General features: G+C 41.5%; 1 protein-coding gene across 2 annotated transcripts in view; it reads right to left on the bottom strand.

Annotated features, from left to right (window-relative positions):
• The window catches only part of Nucks1 (nuclear casein kinase and cyclin dependent kinase substrate 1), a 29,884-nt gene that overhangs the window by 22,893 nt on the left and 1,231 nt on the right, over positions 1–5,760 (bottom strand). The gene's annotated exons all lie outside the window — the stretch shown is intronic.

The following is a 5,760-nucleotide window of genomic DNA, read 5'->3' as shown; positions in this document are numbered from 1 at the left end:
TTGTGAGCCACCATGTGGTTGCTGGGAATTGAACTCAGGACCTTTGGAAGAGCAGGCAATGCTCTTAACCGCTGAGCCATCTCTCCAGCCCCCCATAAACAGCATTTTAAAAGAAAAACAGCAAATAGAAAATAATAAAGAAAACTGTACTTTATCTAACACACCTAAGTTCACAATCTATCTCCCAGGCACCCACATTCTTGTACAATGTTGATTATAACATACACACATTTCAATTGGAATTCTACCAAAGTAGTTCAAGAGCTACTGGGAGTTTGGGGAGAGCAGACTGCAGAGAGAGACACTTCCAGATTTTTGTTTTTACCTTTAGAAGAACAACTCTGTTTATAACCTACAGCCACAAAAGTGGTATTTTTGTGTAAGTAAATGTCACATGTGTGCAGGTGCTCAAGGAAGAGACCAGGAGGTCTGGGTGTCTACTCCCCTAGTGCTGGTGTTTTGGATGGTTTAGGCAGCAGAGTCCTCTGGAAGAACAGCAAGTGCTCTTAATCCCCGAGGTTGCTTTTTCAACCCTTCCTATTTTGGTCTAAAATTGGTGTTCTTTCTACTCTAAGCCTCCTATGTGCAGAAAATCTGGAGCACACCTTCAAACCTGACTCAAAATATTTTTCATTTGAGATAGCAAGCTTCTTAAAGTTTAAACACTGTTAGCCAGATGTGGTTACACGTGCCCTTAATCCCAGCATGGGGTGTGTGTGGTGGGGAGTGCAGAGGCAGGCCTCAGCTAGCCTGGTCTACATAGCAAGTTCCAAGACAGCCTGGGCTATAAGAGACCCTGTCCTTAAAATAATAAAAGACCTATCAGATTTTGATAGTAGTGACAGGAAGACACAGCAATACTCAGCAGATTCTGTTATACTGAATTCTAAACAATCTTATCCAGCCTTGAATCTTGTCAATAAAATCCCAAGAGAACTAGGATCCACTCATGATCTCCATGGTAAAATTCCATTTATTAAATGGTTCTTCACAGGGAGTCCAAATCTGCCTTTACCATCTACTGACTAGGTCACGTAGTTCTACATACTTTAATTACCTTGTCTAACCCTATCCCTTCCTCCTCAGAGTAGCCCTTAACATTTATGCTAACCTCATTTTTTTTTCCTTCAAAGTAAATACTGTTTTGGTTTGGTTGGTCCCAAGACAGTCTCTAAATTGCCCCTCTGTTGCAACTCCCTATGTAGACCAGGCTGAATCCAAACTCAGTTATCTGCCTGCCTCAGTCTCCCCAGTGCTAGGATTAAAAGTGTGTGCCTCCATGCCCAGCCCCTAAACACTATGGTTTTAACACTCACTCATTATATATCTCAAGAACCTTCTTGTCGCTCTAGTTGATTTCCTGCAAATAAAAGATAAAGTCTGTCCTGTAATGCCCATAGTAACTATGACAATGTGGTTCATAAAAGATAGAGGGGGGGGGTGGCTGGAGATGGCTCAGAGGGTTAAGAGTACTGGCTGCTCTTCCAGAGGTCCTGAGTTCAATTCCCAGCAACCACATGGTGGCTCACAACCATCTGCAACGAGACTGGTGCCTTCCTTGCCAGAAGTACATTGTATGCTTAATAAACAAATAAATCTTTAAAAAAAAAAAAGATAGAGAGGGAATAATAAGGGCTACACCTTCCTCTACTAATTCTACTTTATGTTAACACAGTCCAACATTTCAGTTGTCTCTGCTCCTTCCTACAGTGAGTTTCACACTCTAATTCTAATGACTTTCTTCACACAGTTTCAACATATTCTATTTCTCCCAACACCCTATCTTCTGCAGATATCTTCCAAGCCAGTCTTCACCTATGTCAAAGAACAGCCCCTCGCCCCTCGGGGGAAAAAAAGACAAGAACATGATGACAGGCCAAGACCAGAGATATTATAACAATTGCCCATCCGTCTGAGACATTCTGTTTGGGTTTGGATTTCTCCATCTTCCAAGATCTTGATGTGAAACTGAAAACTCTTGCTAAAATAAAAACTCAGCATTTTCACAGAATTCTTTTGCTCTAATAAACCTTTTATGTTTCCCTTCTATGATGCTGGGGTAGTGTGCATGCTAGCCAAGCACACTACCAGTAAGCTATGTTGTCTCATTTAAGGAAACAAAAAAGCAAAGAGTTTACTTAAATCAGTGAACTTTTTAGTGCATAAATTAATTGTTCATCTAAAAGTAAAATCAGGGCTGGGGACAGCTCAGATGGTAGAGTGCCTGCCCAGAATGCACAAAGCTGTGTTCAAACCTTAGCACTATAACAATTAGGCCTGGCATCAGGTTTGTAACCCCAGGAAGAAGAAACAGAAACCCAAGGCCATCCTAGACTACATATTAAGTTATAACACGAGACTGTCAGAAAACAGTAAACTCAATATTTTAAGAGCATACATTTGGGTGTAAAAGGTGTAACTGAGCAGTAGAAAACCAGACGGTATAAATTTGTCTTGTAATTCACATTTTAAAAAAAATTGTCTCTCAGACTAGAGAGATGGCTCAGCAGTTAAGAACATGTGCCACTCTTAGGCAGGGCATGGTGCCTGCCTTTAATCCTAGCAGAGGCACGTGGCTCTCTGAGTTCCAGGCTAACCAGGACTACATAGGGAGACCATCTTGTGGGGGTACGGTGAGGGGGGTATTAAATGAAGTCATTATGCAGACCAGCCAGGCCTTGGACTTTTCAAATTCCTGCTTTGTTTCTCAAGTACCAGAATAACAAGCATAAGTATACCTACACATTTAGTTTATAAGACTTTCCTGATGCCTTAAAAATTTAAGTCTATAGATACAAATTTCTTTAAAGTCACATTTCTTATTCATAGGCACTTATACATCTAGAAGAACAAAAAACACAAGGAAAACAGGTTCATCTAGAAGCACATTTAATGGGGCACTAAATTTAAGCACATTCTTGTACTTACTCGCTAAATTCTAAAATTTCTCCAATTTCCAAATTTCCCCTTTAACTAGAGTTTTCTTTAAACTACTTTCTTGCTAAGAAAAAAATATTAAATTTTAGAATTCAGACATCTCAATTTTTTTGAAAAGACAGCACTCCTGAAAACTTAATTTTAATCAAACTACAAATAAAAGTAACATCCTATCAATTTGTAAGAGCCTACATTCTTTTCTTTTTTTCTTTTCTGATTTTTCATGACAGGGTTTCTCTGTATAACAGTCCTGGCTGTCCCGCTTTGTTGACCAGGCTGGCTTCAAACTCACTGAGATCTGCCTGCCTCTGCTTCCCAAGTGCTGGAATTAAAGGTGTGTACCACCACCACCAATCATCTGAGACTATACTTTTTCATTTAAGTAATGGCAAAGATGTGTGCAGGGGTGGGGTGGGGTGGAAGGTGGTGGCATAGAGAATACAACAACAAAGCTCAAAACCAAATGTGCCAGTATTTGGGAGGTTAAGGGCAAGATTTGTGGTCATCTTCAGCAACAACACAAAAAGTCTGAGGCTGGCCTGGAGCTATTTAAGACTCCAGTTCAAAAAAACAAAACAACAACAAAACACTCAGTGGTATGCCTTGGTGGTTAGGAGGGCTTGCTGATACAATCATGAGTTCAGGAATTTGAATGCCATCGCTCACATACTAAGCCAGGTGTCCCAGAGCATGCCTGCAGCTCCAGCTCCAGGGAGGCAGAGACTGAAGGGTCCCAGTGCTTACTGTCTAATCAATTTAGAAAACGTGAGCATCTCTGGAAGAGACCCTACCTCAAAGAGTGATGGAAAACACAAGATGTCTTTTTATTTGGGAGGGGGTTCTGAGACAGGGTTTCTCTATAGCTTTGGGGCAAGATGTCTGCTTTTGACCTCTTTGCACACATGTACACACACACCATCTCAGAGGGAAAAATTAAAACAAAAACAGGGCCAATGAGAGAGCTCAGAGGCTAAAGGTACGTGTGCCAAGACTAGGTTCAAACCCAGAACCCACAAGAATGGAAATATTTCCACAAGTTGTCCTCTGACCTCAATCAGACAGGTAGTATGTATATCAACACATATACTGAAGTGAATACAATTTCTAAAAAAATTTAAAATCGAGTATTTTTTTAAGAGCAATAAATCAGCTATGTTACAATGGAGGCCTAAGTGCTGATCTGAGTGACTTCAGTTCACAGAAAGTACACTTACTATGCTAGATCAAGAAAACTGGGTGAACCAGTAACTCTGAGCCTTCTCATTTTTTATTTTTTAATAAAGATTTATTTTTTATGTGTTTTGCCTGCATATATGTCTGTGTGGGGTGTCAGGTCCCCTGCAACAGTAGAGGAGCTGCCTGCCATGTGTGGAAGAGGAAGCCAGTACTCTTAACCCCTGAGCCATCTCTCCAGCCCCCTTCTTTTTTAAAGACAGGATCTCACTGTATAGCCCTGATTAGCCTAGACCCCGCTACTTGCTTCTGCCTCAAGTGCTGGAATTAAAGGTATGTGTCACCATGCTGGGACAGTTCTCATCTTTTATAAGCAACATTTTTCTTCTTTCAAGGTTTCAGAGTCATGAAAGCACTCTGAAAGTTAAAATAAAAGATAAAAAAAGACATATGCTATGTTCTTTAATTTAATGAACACTGGTAGCATAATATACACCAAACAGAAGACGACATGGTCATTATGGAGGTGGAAAAATGACCAGGACTGTTACCTATAAAATGGTTCTGTAAGTCACTTTGATAAAATGAAACCTACTACTATTAACTTTACCACCTATTTTTTCCCTTCCCTTGAAGTAAAAGACCAAAACCAACCAACCAAACAAAAAAACCTTTTAAAAAACAATACCCCCCCCCTTTTTTCCGAGACAGGGTTTCTCTGTAGCTTTGGAGCCTGACCTGGAACTCACAGAGATTCACCTGCCTCTGCCTCCCAGTGCTGGGATTAAAGGCTTGCGCAGCCACCACCCAGCAATACTGTTGTTTTGTGGAATAAGGGGTCAGTTTTGCCGAGCTCCACTGCCCTCAGGAGTTGTTTGCTGTTTGTTAAAATACACAGCTCCCGCTCCACTCCATCTGCAGCACAGTGTGAATCGGAAAATGAAGTTTTCATTCCAGGGATCTTTACCTAATTTCACTTTCAATAGCCACCCAGACATCTGTCCAAGTAGGGACAGGTGGTGTCTCAGATCTGAGTCTGAAACCAGCCTGCTCTACAGAGTTCCATGCTTGCCAAGGCTATACAGTGAGAACCTCCCCTCCACTCCCATAAATAAATAAATACACCTGTTTGGCAAAAAGAAAAAACAAAGCATCCCAAGTTCTAGCCCCAACTAGACCTCACTTTTATTGAGGTCCCAGTTAAGCTGCCAGTCAGCCCTCACTCCCACAATGAGTTTACCTAACCCCTGGACTATGTACAATTTTTCAGTTAGGATGTCCCCAAAGTACTCACTATAATCTGAAAGAGCCATATACTACTTGCCTAAACAGCAGCAAACTCACAGAAGACATGGTAATTTGAAGGTGTGTGTTGAAACAAACTGGAAAAAGCAAGCAGGTGGGTAACTCATTCTCAGCCTTTCCACCCCGCACGAGGAGGGAGTATGCAGTCCCAAACGACCAGATGACAGGAGATCACCGCATCGGGAGACACAATGGTGGGGTACCAAACCGCTGTCAGATCCAAACCTCTGACACTAAGAGACTCCCGATATCGAAACTTGGAATGACGGAGACTGACAGCTGTAAAAATCCTCAAGAACTAAATCTTTACCTCCCTCCCTCTCTCCTTCTCCCCACTTCTCTCTG

Source organism: Microtus ochrogaster, chromosome 6, assembly GCF_000317375.1.
Source record: "Microtus ochrogaster isolate Prairie Vole_2 chromosome 6, MicOch1.0, whole genome shotgun sequence".
NCBI classification, from domain to species: Eukaryota; Metazoa; Chordata; class Mammalia; order Rodentia; family Cricetidae; genus Microtus; species Microtus ochrogaster.
Note: the sequence above shows the minus strand (reverse complement) of the source record. Positions and strands in the feature narration are given on the sequence as shown.